This window comes from Solanum stenotomum, chromosome 4 (genome assembly GCF_019186545.1).
Source record: "Solanum stenotomum isolate F172 chromosome 4, ASM1918654v1, whole genome shotgun sequence".
Classification (NCBI taxonomy): Eukaryota; Viridiplantae; Streptophyta; class Magnoliopsida; order Solanales; family Solanaceae; genus Solanum; species Solanum stenotomum.
Window position 1 is genome coordinate 63,771,369 of NC_064285.1, and position 21,568 is coordinate 63,792,936.

The following is a 21,568-nucleotide window of genomic DNA, read 5'->3' on the forward strand; positions in this document are numbered from 1 at the left end:
TGACGATGGAGATTATGATTATGCTCCGGCTGCATGAATAAGTTCATTGAAGGCTCTTGGTAGAGACAAATTTAGAATAGAAACAACATTATTGGTCAAACTTACTGTTGTCTAATTCAAACATAAGGAAGTTTAGTTGGAAGAATTAAGAACCTTGGTTTTCATAATCCTAGTCCTTATTTTAGAAAGAAAAACGAGGACACATGTAGGTTTATATATTACTCTGTTGTTAGGGACTCTAATCAAGATCAATAGCTTATTAGATTTATTTTTTAAAGTATTTTACTGGATGAATATTTATCTAGTTTTTATATAAAATTCACTTTCTGGCTCGATCATTAATTTCTTTGGGTGAAGTGGTGACGAATGGACTGTCCCACATGGACAAATAAATGAAATCTTGGGTTTCTTTTATAAGATTTAGGCAATTATCTTAACTTTGATCTAGTTTTTGATGTGTGAGTTAGATTCAAAGCTAGGATCGATGTGGACCTCATAAAACCTGACACGGTGGTGGAAGGACCTCCGGTCTATAAATGTGCACGCACCGAACTAGACAATGGAACCTCATATAAAAAATGTATTCGTTAAAATTGGCCACTGAAGAGCTTTGAAGCTCAAATTTTGAAACTCGATCAGCCGCAAACGTGAGTCGAGTGAATAGTATATCAAAAGACTCAAAACGTTGAGAGGAACTCATATCTAAATTTTGGGACTGTTTAGAGGAGATTTGAGTTGGTTGGGATTGAAAAACGTAAATCGTTTCGATTGAATCATTTAATTTATCAAAATCTCGAAACATTGAGAAAAACTCATATTAAAATTTTGAGACTGTTTAGAGGTGATTTGAGTTGGTTGGGATTAAAAAAATGATATGCAATGTATACTTTATTATATAAATAATATATTTAGATTAATATACATTATTTATACAATATTGATACATTATATATACATATTGATACATTACATATCCATATCGCCATTTTGTTTAAAATAATTTTTGTCGCTGTCCATACTGATAATTAATCCATTAAAGACCTTGTAACTGAAATACCAAAAAGATAAGTGACTTTTTTTATATAAACAAACAACTTTGCACTAATTTATTTTTAATATATAGTTGAAAAAATAGCATTGGAGTATTTCTTTTTCCCCAAAGCTAAGAATAACTCTTATGAATATCCTGATTTGGATCCTATTCCAAACAAATGTATAGACATAAATATAATCGTGCATGAAAGGGTATATAATATAGGCAACCTCTTAAACATTAATACTAATGCACAAAAAAATGTACACATCGTTGCATGCTTTTGATGTCAAATTACCTTGTCTATGTGGCATGCCAACTAAGCATCCACGTAGATTAAACACACTTCAACATATCATGTACACACTAAATTTGTTTTTGGCTCATTCAAGATAGAGAGAATTTATTCCCACCAAAATATATTGAGAATATGTAACCTTTTAACACTCATTATTATATATAACAATTAAATACTATGACATGTAAAGTTAATTTTGGAGCCAAGCATATGGCTTTGCACATTTTTCATGTCAAAGCCACACTTCCTAACGTGCCTAAATGAGTGCCCACTTGGCTCTTTCCTATATATAAGCATTTTGTTACCTTACCTATCATAACATTAATCTTCACATCTTATCCAAAGAGGTACAAGTACACATCTAATATATATCTAGCTCATATTTCAAGATTTCTCTGAGTGATTACAGAATGTCTGGAATTTTCAAGATTATTGGGTTCGAGAAGATCAGAAGGTCCTGTTTGGATGGAGATGATGATGGTGATTATGATTATGCTCCAGCAGCATGTTTAGAGAGAGATGGTGATGATGATGGAGATTATGATTATGCTCCTGCAGCATCCTTGGAAGGAGACGACGATGATCGAGATTATGACTATGTTCCTGCAGCATCGTTAGAAGGAGATGACGATGGAGATTATGATTATGCTCCGGCTGCATGAAATAAATTCATTTTAAGGTTTTATAGATACAATATTTTTGGGCAAACTAGCTTATTGTTGTCTAATTCAAATATAAGGATGTTTTAGATATTAACTAGGAATTAAGAAGTAAGAACCTTGGTTTTAATAATACTAGTCCTTTAAAAAAAAGAGAGAGGAAATATGTAGGATTAATAATACTTAGTTGATGAGGTCTCTGGTGTTGTTTGGGAGCCTAATCAAGATCATTAGCTTATTAGTTTATACAATATCTTAGTATCAATTTATGAAAAGTAGTGACATGGACTGTAGTCAAATATTGTCTCACTTGATTATAAGATATGCTCTCTTTGTTTTTACTTAAAGTGTCGTACTTTCAATGGATATAAGTTTAATTAAGAAAATAAAAAATATTTTAATTTTTGTGAAAATTTAAAGTAAAGACGAGTATAACATATATCAAAATGTCTTTAAATTTTCTAGTCTTATTCTTAAGAATGTCAGGAAGGATATATGTTTAAATTAAAGAGTTACTTAATATAGAAAGTTTGACTTTTTTTTTAAACAAACAAAAAAGGAAAGCAATACACATAAATTAAAATAAAGTGAATATTTATATACACTTATTATTATATTCTTGGTCAAAAGAGGACATATGTAGGTTTATATATTAATCTGTTGTTAGGGTCTCTGATCAAGATTAATAGCTTATTAGATGTATTTTTTTAAATACAATATATTATGAAGTTATGAAAAGCAGTGACATGGATTGTAGTCAAATATAATCTCACTTGATGATAAAAGATTATACTCCCTCCGTTTTAATTGAAGTATTTTACTTTGAATGAATATATATCTAGTTTTTAAAATTTACTTTCTGGCTCGATTATTAACTTCTTTGGGTGAAGTAATGATGAATGGAGTGTCCCACATTGATGAATAAATGAAATCTTGGGTTTTAAAATAAGATTTAAGTAATTCTCTTCACTTTGATCTTAACTTTTGATGTGTGAGTTAGACCCAGACTAAATTTAATATGATATCAAAGCTAGGTCCGATGTGGGCCTCAGAAAACTTGAAGGCTGACACGGTTGACCGGTGGTGGAAAGACTTTGGTCCATAAATGTGCACGTACCAAACTAGACAATGGAACCTCATATAAAAAATATATCGGTTGAAATCAACCATTGAAGAGCTTTGAAGCTCAAATTTTAAAATTTGATTTGCCACAAACGTGAATCGAGTGAATAATATATCAAAAGACTCGAAACATTGAGAGGAACTCATATCTGAAATTTTGAGACTATCTAGAGGAGATTTAAGTTGGTTGGAAACTTGGAATTGAATAATATAAATCGTTTTGCGTGAATAATTTAATTATCAAAAGACTCGAAACATTAAGAGGAGTTCATATCTAAATTTTGAGACTGTTTAGAGGCGATTTGAGTTGGTTGGAATTGAAAAAAAAAATATTATGCAATGTATACTTTATTATATAAACAATATATTTGGATGTATATAAATCTCTTATACATTTATATACATCATTTATACATGATTATACATTATTTATACAATATCAATATTATTTATATACATATCGATACATTACATATACACATAACCAATTTGTTTAAAATAATTTTTATCGCTGTACATATTCATAATTGATCGATTAAAGATCTTGTGATTGAATGTCAAAAGATAAGTGACTTTTTTTATATAAACAAATAACTTTGCACTAATTTATTTTTAATATATAGTTGAATGAGTATTCAAGAAATCAATTCCATAAAATGACTTATGAAAAATATCTGGAGAGAGTATTTCTTTTTTTCCCAAAAGCTGAGAATAAATCGTATGAATATCCTAGTCCTTGTTAGAAAAAAAAAAGAATGGGTGAGGACTGTAATAAAATCTGTTTTGATATGCATATATAGCCCTTAAGGGTGCGACCCTTCCCCAGACCTTGCGTGAATGTGTTGGAGTCACACATCGTTTGTGGGATGGGTTCTAGGTTTCCTTATAAGGTCTTGAGCAATCCTCACCTCATAAGCTAACTTTTGAAGTTGAGTTAAGCTCAAAGTTCATTTCTTTATCAAAATTCGAGATACTTAGTGCATCGGGCTATCCTTTACACATATATACATATAAATTCTTCATACAAATTCCTTATGCAACAAAAATATGTAAAGACAGGTGTAATCAAATTCACTTCTTTCAGCTCAAACAGTTGTTAATTGTACAAATCCAAACTCACCCGAGGTGGAGCTAGAAGCACAGATACAAGTTCAGCAAAATCCAATACGACTTCCTCTAAATACTGAATCTAACTCATTACAATAATCGTTTAGCTACTACCATTATGTACATAAAATGATGCAAAATAACACATATATACAGAGTCTCTTCATATAAGAGAAATTTAAAAAGGAAAATTACTTGAAGGACTTTAGGGCCTTGGATATGAGACGATTTACGGAGAAGAGAAAAGTCCGGCAACGACTTCCCGCCGACGATCGTAAGTCCATGTTTAGGAGCTCCGATTCGATTGAATAGTTTAGGGGTATATTTGACTCTCTTTTAAAGGGAGTGAGGGGTTAACCAAAAAGACAGCATCCATCTCATTTTCAAGGATGAGATAGATGAGCTTGATCTTAGCCAACGCCTCAAAACGGTCCGAAAATGGAATAAGGAGTCCGAAGTGGGTTTTTTAGGGAAAAGGGTCAAATATGCCCCTAAACTATTCAAAAAGGTCTAGATATACCCCGTTTAAAGTTTGGCTCACTTATGCCCTTGTTGTCCAACTTTTCGTCTAGATATGCCCTTATGGGCGTTAAATGTCAAATGGAATTGCCACGTCATTTTTACATTACCACGTGACATTTATATTAAAGGAAAAAGGGTCAAATATACCCCTAAACTATTCGAAAAGGTCAAGATATTCCCCTTTTAAACAAACTACCCGACCCGTTTTCAACAAAAAAAATTCGGTAAATCCCGAAAATGAGTAATTGAAAAATAAAAAATAGGAAAAATATGAAAAAATAAAATAAAATTAATGTCAAAAATTTGCAAATAAATATAGTAACCTTAAATTCAACAATTTTTTTTAAATTTTATTTTTTTCGATAAATCACGAAAATGAGTAATTGATTAATAAAAAATATGAAAATGACTTTATGCTGAATTACTGCATCTTTGGAAGGAGATGACGATGATGGTGACTATGATTATGCTCCAGCTGCATGAATTAATTCATTGGATGCTCTTGATCGTGGCGGATTTAGAATAAACACAACGACTACTATGTCTAATTCACACACGAGGAAGTAATTTAGAATCTTGGTTTTAGCTAGTACGTCCTTTATTTTTTTATTGAGGAATAATATCTAGGTTTATATAAGTTTTGACTTTGAAATATCATTAGTTTAATAGATGCAATGTATCATTATTATTTCTACATTTGAAGAACTTTTATATGGCATGCATAGTAGTTTATTTATATTTCAACGCGTCCACTCATGTGAGATTTATTTTTTTCATTTGAGCAAAAATAAGATTCTTTTTAATAATAGGGTGGGCTGGTAAAATTAAAATCACAACCTATGTGTAGTTTATTTATCGATTATCATATTGAAGCGTGTCGTCATCTCGTATTGTTACTATAACCTTATAAGATTGTTGCAAGAATAAATAGTTTAATTTGGTTTTTTCTTTTTGTTTGCCATAAATTAAAGCTCTGCATCTGGAATAACTCTCAAGAATGGTTCTTGAGAATTCATGCACAAAAGAATGTCGACATTTTTGCATTTGTCGTCAAAGGACATATTGAACTATACTTGAATCGTTTAATCGATAGGTGAATATTTGAGTATATCGAAGATGACCTCTCTATCTTCTCAAATTAATGATCTGACGATAGAAATTACAGAATAGTATCCTATCATGATAAAAATGTGGTTGAATTAGCTCCGGGGGGAAATTTAGAGGATAGCGAGGGGGTTATTCGAATATCCTCGGTAAAAAATTACACTGTATATACAAGGTATTTTAAATAAAGTTTATGTATATATACAGATTTTGAACCTCCTGAACATAAGATTAGACATTGGCTTAATGATTGAGGTGGTTTAATATCCACCTTGGCGTTCCAAATTCAAATTTCAAACACTACATTTTTTTTTGAATTTTACTTGAAAATTCTGAATCCGCCACGACTTAATTAGCTCTGTCATTTAGAGTACATTTGTGGAGCCATTTTGAGCACATAATTATGTCATGACTCACTAGGCATCCTTATATATTCCCCTTTTCTTCTCAACTCATATATCAATTGCAATTTCCCTTAACTATCTTCTCTTTTGATTCAATCTTGAAACAAAAAAGTCCCAACAATGTCTCAAATTTCAACAATATTGATGAACTCAATTTGTAATTTGACATTCTTTGATTACCATGTTAAAAGGGGCAACCATGACATTGGTAGTCATGTTTATGAGTCTACGTCCACGATGGATCCCCATGTCATAGGGTGTATCTATGTTTCAGCTACATGGTTTGAGGATGATGGAGATGACGATGATGATGATGCTGATTATGACTATGCTCCAGCTGCGTGATCAAATAAATATTTCTTCTTTCTAAGAAAACCCTAAGATATATGTTAAGCATTGGTATCCTATTTTATAAAATGAAAAATCTTCATACAAAACCATAGTAGATATGTACGATTTGCCAATTTTGATATAAATAATAACACTTTCACTATCTATAAATTAATTATAATTATCTAGCTACCATATATTTTCATTAGAGAATTTGACAAATACCTTGTCTATGTGGCATGCCAACGAAGCATCCACATAGATAAAACTTACTTCCACGTGCTATGCACACGTCTTGCTGGCAAAAAATTGTTTTGGCTTTTCAATTTACCTGAAGATAAAGTTGCACTTTAAATTGGGAGAATAATGGCACTGGCATATCTGAAAATGTGGAAGATGTAGACATGTAGCTAACGAGTGCTTTCAACTTAATAATTTTAGTAGTAAAATCATAATAAAAACAATAGAAAAATTTATGTAAATGTACCATCTTTAGTCAATTAGTTTAATTATCAACATGGTTGAAGTGTACATTAACTATATATTATGACGGTATATATTGTCTATAGATATGTATATTATATATATATCTAGTATAAGATGTATATTACATAGAGAAAAATCTAGAAATAATAAACATAATAGACATAATAAGGCTCTATAGCTATAGTTTCGATAATTGCGCTTCATAGCTATAGTTCTGTTTGATATGAAGGTTGTGTTTGTATATTTCTTTCTGTTTGTATATTTCGTTTGCAAACATATATACAAATAGGGTAAGTATATACACATTTTATATTTATACATTTAGGAATTTTTCAGAACTCCGTTTGTATATTTTGAATTGCCAATATACAAAGAGGATAATTTATTATGAATTTTTCATAAACCATATACAAATAGATAGGGTAAGCATATACAAAATTCTGAAATTATATATTCTGGATTTATACAAATCAGGCGAATAGCAAGATTGGGTGAAACTACAGCTGCGAATTAGAATTTTCCTAAACAGTAGCTATAAGATTTACTATGGTTTAAGTGTTAACTATTTTGCACAATTTTCCCTATTACATATACATTGTAATTGTGTACATATTTTGTAAACTAGATGACCGAATGATATTTGACGGTAATTTTTCCTTAAAAACAAATCCATCAAATTAAAATGTTAAATCTGTTTCTAATTTTGTAGAGTTTATTAACAACTCAAACTCTCCTAGATAGCTATCACACGTTTGTTTAGTTGTATTGCAACTCTTCTGCTCTAATCCTGGCCTTTTGTTTTATACTCTTTTATTTCAATTTATGTGATGTTGTCTAAATTGTCAAAAAAAAAATTAAGAAACAAAGACTTTGAGAGTTGAAATAGTGATTTTAAATATGTCACGTCATTTATATAATTATAAAATATCTAAGGGAATATGATGGATGAGATGTAAAGTGAATTTTGGAAGTGGCAACCCCAAAAGTATAGCTTAATGCACCCAAGCATATGGATGTACACATTCTTCATGTCACATAACACACTACCTAATGTGTCCAAATAAGTCTAACCTTTGGCTCTTTCCATTATATAAGCAAGTGGTTTCTTCACCAATAATACACACTACAAAAACTCACATATTGTCTAACAGATCATACAATAGCCAACAATTATCTAAATCATATTTATATAGTCCAAGAAGAAAGACATAATATACAATGTCTAGCATTTTCAAGATTATCTGATTTCAAAAAAGAAGGTCATGTTCAGATGGAGATGATGACGGTGACGATGGGTATGATTATGCTCTAGGAGCATGCTTAGAAGGAGACGGAGATGATAATGATGGAGATTATGACTATGCTCCTGCAGCATCCTTGGAAGGCGATGATGATGATGGAGATTACGATTATGCTCCTGCTGCATCTTTGGAAGGCGATGACGATGATGGAGACTATGATTATGCTCCTGCAGCATGAATTTATAATTCTTTTAGTTGTTCTTGGTCCAAACAGTTACAAAAAGAACACAAATTTTAGCTATGTATAAGAACCTTAATTAGCTTGGGGTTTTTTACTTAGTACTATGTACCAATTTTCATTAGATGTATCTTTCTTTTTTAGGCATTTAATTTGAACAACCTATGGCAATTGGCAGATCACCAATGATGTGATTGTAGTAAAAAAATGAATTTATATATAAAAAATTCAAGTACTAATGATATTGTAATAATAGTATTCATATTTCATAATAATTGGTCACATATTTATATTACTAGTTTTCGAACACGTGCGTTGCACGTGTATATCGTGCTAATTAGTATAAATACTTTACAATGTGTAAAATACAAGCTCGAATCAATGAACGGTGATTATAGTCAATTGATATTATCATCATTGCAAGACACATCATACAAAAAAATTGTTATCAAGTGATTTCAAACGTAATACTATAACAACTTCAAATATACAATTCTTATAATATATCAATTATTCAACTTATTAAGAGTACTTTTTTTTAATACGTCACAACACATAATTTAAATGTCGGCACTATAGTTGCAAAATATTTAATGCCTTAAAGTTTCCGTCTTCTTTTTAAGGAATAGTAGCCTCCATTTTTTTTTTTTTACAGATGCATACATATCGAGAAGTTATCATCGAAGGAGAGTAGTGTTCTATAATAGTTGTAGAGAAATTCGATCAACATATATCTTCTTTAGGATGGTTAGTAGATCATTATCAAGTTCATAGTGTACACCTACAAAAAAAATAGTATTTATTTGTTATAAAAATAATCATTGTTTAAATATTTTATAGACATGAATATGTACTCTTCATCTTCTTTGACTCATTCAAAATTATTTATTCTATCTTCTTTAAATTTTGAATTATGAAATACAACACAATCACTTGTGAGATATTAACAATATGGTAGAAAAAAGAAAACAATATAAACCAATAATTATATGGTGCAAAAAATAAATGCATAAAGAAAAAATAACTTTGAATATGTGTGTATACATACTTATGAACTAACCAAAAAACAAATGAATTACATATAAGAAAATTTGAAATCATCAAATAAAAGTTCAATGAAATAGAAGTATTTTCAAAGGATAAATAAACAGATAATAAAAGTATTACTCCCCCTAAATAAGTTCAGATTCCAGCATTTATATAATTAGACATCAAATCAAGACTTCATAAAACAAAAGTATTTTCATAAAAAAAAAAAAGAGAACAATGAAAGTACTACTCCACCTTACTGAAGTTCAGTTTCTACCGCTCATACAATTAGATAAATAGTGATAATAGAGTTTAAATATAAATAGGAGATATTAAGAGAGATGAAAAGACTTATAACTGATTTGAATATAATATTTAATGTAAAATTATGTCTTTTTGGATTCTTAAATATAACACATAAATAAGAGAAAATGAAAAGGTTTTTACCTAATGACATTATACTGTTGTTTAATGAGGAATTATATATGTCTTCTTGGTTTATTAATGTGGTTGAAGAGTATATGAACGAATTTTGATGAGTGGTGCAACTATTTAATATGTTATTATTTAATTATCTAATTATTAATTAAATATAATGGGAAAAGGCAAATTTGAAAAGAAATCAATTGTGATTTTTGAACTTTTGTTTATAAGATGTTACCCATGTTACATGGACTTTTGGACTTCTTATTAAATAAAATGAAAATAATTAGTGAAAAAGGATAACTAAAAGTGGGAAAATCAGATTTTTTTTACCTTAAAAATGGTAATAGAGTCATTTAATTTTACAAGGGCATTTTGATTTTTCAACTTTTCATTTGTGATGTTCCTAGTTATAATAATATATGATAATGAGCTAAGAAGCTATAAAATAGATTTGTCTATTCGATATACATCTGGTTTCATAGATAGTCATTCAATTTTTATTTTGTTGATTTTGAACTTCAAGCTTATACTAGAGCAGATAGATATTTTGAAATTATACCTCAACCGTCACCGATTATCAAAGAAGTTTTTCATGTGGTTGGTTATAAATTCTTTTTGACTTGCATATATAAGTCACGTCCTATTAAATCGGGGTAAGATTGATTGAAAAAACAGACCCATATATAAATGTGTGTTTGAGAATATAAGTCATGCCTTAATAAGCCAGGATAGAATCGATCGAATAAGCATTAATTCCCAAAAGCTCAACATATGAGAGTAATTAACTCTCTTATGAATATTTCGTTTTAAATCCAATTCCAAACAATTGTAAAGAGGGTGTTAATTCATAATTTGAAATTTATAATTTCTTATAACGATTACAAGCTAATTAATTTATAATAGTAACTGAATTGATTACAAATACATATTTATAAATATTAATGGATATATATATATATATATATATATACAAATATTAATGAATATATTAATATATATTAACATTTCGACAAAAGACTCATACACGAGTTTCATAACTTCTAATTCGCTATCTCANACTCATACCCAAGTTTCATAACTTTTAATTCGCTATCTCAATCATGATTTTCCTATGTAACATCTGACAATTTGAAATAGCTTAGAAGAGGCTTGAAATTTGAAAATTTTCATTTTTGGAAAGGATTTGAAAATCTGGAATTTGGCTAAGTGTGGAAATCAGTGAGTTTTTGGCCAACTTTGAGTAGTCATAACTTCCAGCTCAGGATGAGTTAGGAGTAGTTCCAGTTATGGTTGTGAAGCTTGTGGAATGACCTTTCCAACGCCACCAAGTTTTCTCGATTTCGAGTTTGTATGAGCGAGTTATGGCCATTGAAAGTTGGGCAGTTGGCAGGGAATCCGTCCGGAAAATTAAGGGCATTTTAGTCTTTTCCCTAGCCAAGTCTTTTGGGATTATATTGTTGTATAGGGCTGATCTTTGGATCATTTTGTCCCATTTTTAAAAGAGTAAAAGCTAGGGCTTGAGAAGAAGAAGAGAAGAAGAAGAGAAGAAGGAGAAGAAGAAGAAGAGGAGAAAGAGGAGATCAACAAGTTTCCGTCAAAGATCAATGTGGATTTTTGTCGGGGGTGATCCCTTTCAAGGTATGTGATTTATTTGTGTGGGTTGATCCTTTCCCCACACACCAAGCTCATTTTATGATTTGAGAAAAGGATTGGAATTGTTGTTGAAGTTGTTGAAGTTGTAAGTTGTTGTTGATGTTGTTAGTTGTGTTGTTGAAGTTATTGTTGGTTGTGGGACATGATTGGGTTGTGTTTTGAGTTGTAATCCATGGTATGTTGAGGGATATGATGATCCTTAGTGTTTGGGGTTGAAGCCCTTGAAGTATGAGTGGTTTAGAGTTGAAGAAAAGAGGGAGAAAAGTCGAGTTTTCTGGGCAAGGGGTCGGCGCGTCGCGCCTGCCAGCGCGCCCCAAAAGTGGCTCTGAGGTTTTCCCCTTAGGGCGCCGCGCCTCTCAGAGCGCCAGCAGGTGACCTCTGACTTTTGAGGGCTGGCGCTCCGCGCCTTGCAGAGCGCCAAGGACGCCATGTTCCCTCTTTCTTTCCATGCTTTCTCATGCATGTTCCTAGGTGTTATACCTATGTTCCCTAGTTGTTTCCAACACCCCAAAGTGTTTCTAAACATCCCGAACTCACCCAAATACGTGTGATCATATACCTTGAATCCATAGTTCAATTCAAGGCAAGCTAGTATCAAGTTAAAGAGAACTTAGAGTCAAGTCAAGCCATGTTAAGAAGTAAGTTCAAGCAAGTCCTCCAAGCTTTTCAAGAGTCTTCATTGAACGTTTTAACTTCATTTTTAGACTCAAGTTTCAAGTCAAGCAAAGAGCTTAGAGTTTCAAGCTAAGTAAAGAGTCTCAAGACTCAAGTTAAGTCAAGAGTGTAAGTTGAGTTCAATTCTCAAAAGCTATTAAGGAACTATGTATTCCCAAAGAAGTTTCTAAATGTTTTTTTTTTTACATTTGAGTAAGAAAGGAACTATGATTCCAAAAGAGCCTTCGGGCTAGTTTTCAAGAAAAAGGAACATCGTTTTCCAAGTGAGGCTTTGGGCTAGATTTTGAGTAATTATCTCATTTAAAGAAAGATATGTTTAAAACACTTATGAGTTAAAAGCATTTTGGGAGTAGTATCGAGCACCGATTTGGGGACGCGAGTTCATATTAAACTCAACTCTCCATAAGAACCATGTAACCAACATGGGAGTTAACGGGTCATACTTTTTAGATGAAACCGTAAAGATAAGCTAGTGGATCCACTTAGTAAAGTTAGCTTCCTATATCAAGACCAGGTATAGGATGGTCCTCAGGCAACGTGAGGTAAAACGTTGTATCAATAGCTTCCTATATCACGGCAAGGTGTAGGATGGTTCTCGGGCAACGTGAGGTAAAACGTTGTATCACCACTCATATTCATAGTGGTGGTTTGTCGATTAGAGAAGCTCCCACAGTAGAAAGAGCATGGTTCCTCGAGGGTTCTGCTTAGTATGGATGGGGGTATGGGACTTCATTCATACATTGACAAGTAGACCTTGAGAGGAAGCATGGTATTTTCATGATATTATAAATATGATTTTTACGTCATGTTTTAAGAGTTTTACAAGCTATATATATTGCATGTGTCTTATTGCTTTATATATTGAGTTCAGTTATTCATGAGTTGAATAGAGCCAAGGTAAGTGTTCTCTTGTACTCTTTTCAAGCTTAAGTTGTGGTTTAACTTTCCAGATCGCATACTCATACATTCAATGTACTGATGCCAGTTGGCCTGCATCTTATGACGATGCAGACACAGGTACCCCGGATCAGCATCCTGTACGTCGTTGATCCAACTGAGCATTTCAGAGTCAGTGGTGAGCCTCCTTGCTTTCCGGAGGACTCAATTATTTTGTGTACTTAGTTTTGTTCTATTAGGATGTTGCGGGGTCTATCCCAACATCCATCTCCGTATTTTAGAGGCTTCATAGACAGTTAGTCAGTTAGTATTGAGTCTCTCATCTATATATATATGTAAATATTCTATTTTGAGCTAGACTCGAGCTACCTTTTGGCATGTTATGCATCAGTTGGTTGTTTTATAACCTTTCATTGCAATGAGTTGTACCGCTGAGTTAAGAAAGCCAGGCCAAGGGTTCGCCTGGGGCCAACAATGGTCTCCGGGTGCCGGTCGCGCCCAGGGTGTAGGCTTGGGGCGTGACATCCTACCTCCAAATAGAATGATATATACTTCCCTTTTGAACCAGTTGTGGGCGAGACTGGATCCAAATCCCCACAATATTGTGGTTCATAGCAATGTTCTCTAATCCTCTAACCTATATATCCCTTCCCTTTTCTACTGGATCTGTTTTTAAAAGTACGTTAACATAAATAAACCTCTCGCTAGATATTTCAAATTAAGAAAGACATATACCATATATTACATGTTGAATTCGTCTCTATCATGAATGAAAGGGTAGTTAATAACCTCATATACTTGAGAATCCATGCAATGAAAAAAATGTTGACATTTTAGAATATATAGTCAAAGTAGATATATATCAACATCACCATATATTTGGATATAGACTATAATCAATATATTTGTTCTCTAGCAGTGATACAATGTCTAGGTGGCATGCCAACTAAGCATACACATAGATAGTACACACTTCCACATGCCATGCACACTTCTCCACGCTAACTAAAATTTGTTTTAGTATCAGGAATCAGAATAATAATTTTGAAATATAAAATAATATTATTTTATATCATACAATATAGTATAATAATACTATCAAAACTAGCTATTCTAGAATAAAACATCAAAACAATCAAATAACAAATTTTACCCTCTTCTCTAAAATTGTTCTTTCAAAAAGTTTTTTAATGACATGTAAAGTGAAATTTTTGAGCCAAGCTTATGGCTATATATGCACATTCCTCATGTAACATAACACACTTCCTAACGTGTCCTAAAGAGTCCACATTTGGCTCCTACCTATACATAAGCAAATGATTTCTTAACCTATCATTATACACAAGACAAATACCATTAATTTTCACATCTTGTCATAGAGATATATCATACAACATATCCAATATCTCATATTTCAATATTTCTATTTTCTAAGAAGATATAGATATAAAATGTCTACCATTTTTAAGATTATTGGTTTCGAAAAGAGAAGATCGTGTCCAGATGGAGATTATAATTATACTCCTGCAGCATCCTTGGAAGGTGATGACGATGATGGAGATTACGACTATGCTCCTGCGGCATCCTTGGAAGGAGACGACGATGATGGAGACTATGATTATGCTCCTGCTGCATGAATTCATTGGAGGTTCTTGGAAATTAAATGATGGATTTAGAGTAAATGTAATGTGTTTGTTTTAATTAGTCTTAGTTTTTCTTCTTCTTATATTTAGTAGGAATATATAGGTAATTTATATATCAATTGGATCTTTTAGTGTAACTGAGGTCTACATCAAGGTGTTAGGGTTTCTGATATATCACTAGCTTATTATAATTTTTAGATGAATCTTTTTTGGCAATATTTGACTTCATTGGATTGTAGTCAAACATAGTATCTATCACTTGATGATAATAAGATTGTATTCCTATTCCATAATTGCTTGAGAATTCTACAATTATAATTAGCAAATTATAATAAAATAGCTTTCTCTATATTAATTTCCACATATTATTTATTTCTCAATTAGTCTATTATTGTTAATGTAACATCCCACACCTAGAAACGACTATAAAGAGTTTAAAATATGAAAATATTGATTTTTGGAAAGAATAAGGAAATCTGGAAATTTTGTCTAAGTTAAGAAAGTGAGTTTTGGACATTTTCAAACGGACATAACTCCTAGCTCAGGAGGATTTAGGAGCAGATCTTGATACGGTTGGAAAGACCTTGGAGATATCTTTCCAACGCTGCTGAGATTGCATGATTTCGACATTGTATGACTGAGATATGCCTTTCGAAATTTGGGCTGTTGGATTGAGGAAAGTACCAAACCGGATTTAGGGAAGGGCAAAGTAGTATTTTCTCTAATTAATTTTCTAATTTGATTTTAGGGATATATTGGGGTAAAAACATGACTTAGTCAGTTTGGAGAATTGAAGAAATACGCTTAGGGCTTGGAGAAGAGAGAAAAGAAGAAAGAAAGGGAGAAAAAGGCAAGAATTCGTCACGATCATCCAAGCTTGCGAGTGGAATTTGTCGGGGGTGATCCCTATTAAGGTATATGAGATCTTTTTGTGTTGGGCTAGTTCACCCACACTCTCATCTTATTTCTATTCAGAGAATGGTTGTTGATGGAATGAAAAGTTAGGGAGTTCTTGAAGAACTTTGTTGAAATTCGTTAAGTTCTTTTTGGTTGAATTGTTGATGCTTGGGGGTTGAATTGATTTATGTTTCTGGGCTGTTTTCAAGTTAGATTGGTTGTGTATTGAGGTTTCAATTGATCCTAAGTGTTTGGGGAAGGAACTAGGGAAGATTGGAAGGCTTAGAGATGAAAAACGGAGAAGAAAAATAGAGAACACCCGGGTAACGGGGCTGGGGCGCCGCACCAGCCAGCGCACCCCAAATCAGCCTCTGAAGTTTTGGCCTTAGGACGCCGCGCCAGCAAGAGCGCTCCACGCCTCTCAGAGCGCCAAGGACACCAGTTCACCTCATTCTTCCCCCATCTTTTCGTACTAGTTTCTAATCGATGTACCTACGCTTTCTAGTTGAATCCAACACTCTAAGGTACATCTAAACATCATGAAATCATCCATAAACATGAGATCATGAACCTTGAATCCATAATTCAATTCAAGGAAAGTTAAGATCAAAGTCAAAGAAGTTAAGAGTCAAGTCAAAGCAAAGTTTATTTAAGTTTTCAAGAGTCTTTAACAAACGTTTTAACTTCATTTTTAGGCTCAAGTTTCAAGCTAAGCAAAGAGTAAAGAGTTGAGTTCATTTCTCAAAAAGCTATAAGGGGGCCAAGTATTCCCAAAGAGTTTATAAATGTTTTCACATTTGAGCAAGAAAGGGAACATCGATTCCAAGAGAGCTTTTAAGCTAAGTTTTGAGTAATTATCTCAATTCAAAGAAAGAGTTTTGTTTTTACAAACATATGAGCTAAGTATATTTTGGGAGTAGTATTGAGCACCGATATGGGGATGCGAGTTCATATTAACTCAAGTCTCCATAAACTATGTAGCCATCATGGGTAGTAAAGGATCATACTTTTTAGATGACTCCTTAAGATGCTTTTAGCATAGACTAGTGGATCCACTAAGTTAAGTAGTTCTATATGAAGGCAAAGTATAGGACAGTCTGGCAGCGTGATGGTAAAAACGTTGTATCACCACTTAGGCTCATAGTGGTGGTTGTCGGTTAGAGAAACTCCCACAATAGTATTGCATGGTTCCTCAAGGGGTTCTGCTTAGTATGAATGGGGGTATGAGACTTCATTCATGCATTGCACAAGTAGCCTTTGAGAGGGAGCATGGTATGCCTTTTATGGTATTATGATTTTGAGTTTACACCATGTTTTAAACAGTTTTCCATTTTCTTTATATTGCACTTATTTTAAACTGCTTTATAATGAAATGAGTTCAGTTAAGTTTATTCATGAATTGAGAAGAGCCAATGTAAGTGTTTCTTTCAGAATCTTTTCAAGCCTATGTTATGTTTAGCATTCCAACTCGCATACTCGTGCATTCAATGTACTGATGCTAGTTGGCCTTCATCGTATTATGATGCAGACACAGGTAACCAGGATCAACATCCAGCACCTCGTTGATCAGGGTCAGCACTCTGAGTCAGTTGGTGAGCCTCCTTGCATTTTGGAGGACTCTTTTATCGTTTGCTTTCTAGTTTTCAGTTGTTAGGATGTTCGGGGGTCCTGTCCTGACATCCCTCTTGCTTTAGAGGCTTCATAGACAGATAGTATTAGTTCTTTAGTCGTATTCATTTATGTTGTATACGTTTAAGACTTTAGATGCCATTTTTGGCTAAGTTATTATCTTTTAAGTTATTGCATGAGCTATATCTCTTGTGTTTAAGTCTTCTGCTGAGTAAGTAAGCCAGGCCAAGAATTCGCTTGGGGCTAGCGATGGTCTCCGAGTGCCGGCCACATCCAGGGTGTAGGTTCGGAGCGTGACAGTTAATTCTTGGGGATTGTTTAATTATATATATAGTGTGCATATGCTTTCTTTTCTTCCAAGGAATTTTTATCACAAGTCAAATTTAGCCTCTGGCATATGATATAATTGGATTAAAAATATGGAAGTATGAAACCATTAATAAGAAATAATATAAAAAATGGTTCCAAAGAACTCAAGGTATGTCGCATTTAACTTCAAATGTAACCTAGAAAAATATTTCTTTCATTTCCTTGTAAACATTACTTAAGTTATATATATATATATATATATATAGCATAAAGAATTTTGTATATTATCATTGAATATAATTTTAATTGATTATTATCGTGGAACAGACTCCTTAGTTATCTAATTATAATAATTGCAATTATTCTTTTTTTCATGCTTCTTTTTATTATTACGTTGTTATCTAAAAGAAATATATGCATCCCTAATTACATTTGCAAAATACTAAATATCCAACATATTTTCTTCCTCACCTTCCTCAAAAAGATGTCGTTCTCATCTTGTGAGTTAGTAAAAATATTTGGAGAGAAATATACTATTATCATCAACTTATAGTTGCTTGACGTTAATGTTAATAGGTAATGTAAGAAAAGTCATTTTTTCAATATTAGAACTCATCGACGCATCAAAAAGTTCGTTATCATTTATACAAAACTTTAAATATTAAAATCTACTAAAATCAATTGTCGACTTAAAGCTCCTACTATAGAATTATTCATGCAATAAACGAATTAGTGTCGACATTTTTACATTTTTCATCAAAGAATATATTCTTTCTATAGTCTCACCTAGGGGTGTTCATGGTTCGGTTTGGATCGGTTATTGGTTAAAACCAAATTCAAACCTCAATTAATCGGCTTTTAAATTTCTAAAACCAAATCAAAAAAATAACCATCGGTTTGGTTCAATTTTTTTGGTTATTTCGGTTTGAAAGTACATAGTTTTTTGAGGGCATATGCATCTCGATAGACGCAAATTCATAGTACATAAATAATCAGAAAAGCTATTGTAAATTTTATTAAGCAATACTAGTCATAGAACAGTTGAAACAGGACTAAAAAAACTCATTACCCTGTTAGAAGACTTATATCTAAAAAGAGAAAGCAATGTATATATGTAGTGAAAAATCAATATTAGCAGAGTTGTCTTGGATAAATATATAACATATTGAATCTTGCATGTTGTGACAACTAAGAACTTTTCCTAATAAACCAAAAAAAAAAATCAGTGCTCCAAATGTAAAAATCACTTAAATAATAAATTTTTGGTTGAGTTAGAATTAGGATTTTAATACTTGGGCTGAAATTTAAGTGTTGAGCTTAAGAAAATAATACAATTAAAAACTTTAGTTAATTAAAATTTAATAAAATATTTATATTTTATTTGTGAATAATATATAAATAATTATAAAATGTATATATATAATTTAACGGTTCGGTTTGGTTATTTTTGCGGATATTCTTTTGTAAAACCAAATTAAATAGTATCGGTTTTCAAAATTCAAAAACCAAACCTAACCAAATCAAACCAAATATCGGTTTTTTTAATCGGTTTGATTCGAATTGCGATTAGGTTTGGTTGTTTAACCATAACCATGAACAACCCTAGACTCTCACTCTCACCCCACAGTCACGATTTTTATTTAGTGGTGTCAAAATATAAATTAGTAAAGACACAAAAACATGAAGAAAAAAAATGTTGAAGTAAAAATCGATTTTACACCTCCTCAACGGTTGCACTAACTCTTCACCTTGTATGATGAACAACAATAATATATATATATATATATAATAAAATCAAAACATAACCTATCTATACAACATAATTTTTCGACGAAGATGTGTCGCTCTAACCTGCTTAACCCTGTCTAGGTGGCATGCCAACTAAGCATCCTTGCACATAGATAGGTATTACTACAAACTTCCACGTGGCATGAACACTTTAAATTTTTATAGCAGCTAGTTGCACCTATTTTAAAAGACTTTACTTTAACCTCTCTTATTCTACATTTTTTTTTGTGGCGAAGAGACTACGTTATGAAATTGAAAAGATATAGCAACAATGATTATGATTACTTTATTTTTAAAATTTATGCTACTTTTAATGGATTTTGATTTCTTTATATTCCATCTCCATCACCAAGATATATAAAGAATAATCTTTAAAGCACATTCGTGTGTATATATTATATATAATAATAATTGACATGTAAAGTGAATTTTGGACGTGGCAACTCCAAAGGTAGCTTAAATTGAGCCAACTTATGGTTGTGCACATTCCTCATGTAACACAACACAATTTCTAATGTGTCAAAATGTGTCCACACTAGCCTCTTTCCTTTATATAAGCATATGGTTACCTCACCTATTCACACCACAAAATTAAAACAATAATTTTTTTCATTTTCCATATCAAAGATATCATATATACAACATCTAATATCTTATATTTAATTAGAATGTCTAGCATTTTGAAGATTATTGGGTTTCAGAACAAAATGTCATATTCAAATGGAGATGACGATGGTGATTATCACTATGCTCCTGCAGCATTCTTAGAAGAAGATGACGATGATGGAGATTATGATTATGCTCCAGCAGCATCCTTGAATGGAGATGACGATGACGGAGACTATGATTATGTTCCTGCAGCATCTTTGGACGGAGATGACGATAATGGAGATTATGATTATACTCCAGCAGCATAAAGTATTAGAGATTCTTGACAATGGCGAATCTAGAATAGACCCAACATGTTTAGTCCAACTTAGTGACTATGAGAATATAATTAATTAGCTTATTAATATTACATGTATTTTTCTAAAAATATTTTAGTAATTTATGCATAGAGTGACATGGATATTGTAGACAAACATAGTCTCAAGTATTGATCATATAATCGTATCTTAATTAATTATTCCTATATAATTAGTCACGTGTTATAATATTATATGAACGAATTATATAATATAAAATAGCTTGCTAATATTGATCTAATTTAAATTGGGTCATTTATCTTCAATTAGTGGATTTCTTTTGTTAGCAGTAAAATTCGAAAGTGAATTGTAGCTAAATGAATTTAAGCAACCAAAAAACAATTGCACGTAACAAGTCTGTAATTTTGGAACCCTTTTTTTATAATTATTTCGTATATAAAAAGGTTTTATGAGTCGAGTACTGAGTGTCACATTTTGACAAATGAACGGAATCTTGGGCTCCTTATAATAAAGTTTAAGCTAACTTTTGAGATAGGTATAAGGTGAGCTAGGCTCAAACCTAAATTAACATAGTATACGAGACAAACACAAGTGATCCCCTTGGAAACTTGTCACGAGATGGAAATAGCTCCGGTCCATAAACATGCACGCACCAGGCCAAACAATGGGAACCACCGATATATAAAAGAATGTTTGGATCTGGGCGTGGAGGGGGTAATGAATGAAATTTTGGGTTTCTTATAATACTTAAGCAATCCTCTTTCTTTCAAGCTAACTTTTGAGGTGTGAGTTAGGTCTCAATCTAATTTAACAACAAAGATACGCGTTTTATTAAAACAAAAAAAAAGGACCTTAGCTTGTGATTAAAATAGTCAAAGTCTCAAAGATAGTAACTTTTGTGATATAAAGAAATAACTTTGCTAATTTATTTTTACTAGTTCAATAACTATTTAAGAAATCAATTTCATAAGATGACCTATGAATAATATATTGTTTTTTTACCTTTTATGTTCATGTTTACTTGTGTACTTTTTAAGAAACAATAAACAGAAACATAATTTTACATCACTTCTATTAATTATAAGTCATCTAAATACTGATGAAATAGTGTCAACATTAATATATATATATATATATATATATATATATATA

General features: G+C 31.9%; 1 protein-coding gene across 3 annotated transcripts in view; it reads left to right on the plus strand.

Moving 5' to 3' along the window:
* The window catches only part of LOC125862601 (uncharacterized), a 102,041-nt gene that overhangs the window by 44,902 nt on the left and 35,571 nt on the right, over nucleotides 1-21,568 (plus strand). For 2 of the 3 annotated variants that reach the window (XR_007446064.1, XR_007446063.1), the window contains one exon: nucleotides 1,741-1,785. The exons of the other annotated variant lie outside the window; for it this stretch is intronic. The gene's annotated coding sequence lies outside the window, so the exon portion shown is untranslated. The remainder of the gene's footprint in view (nucleotides 1-1,740; nucleotides 1,786-21,568) is intronic. 3 annotated transcript variants of the gene reach the window in all.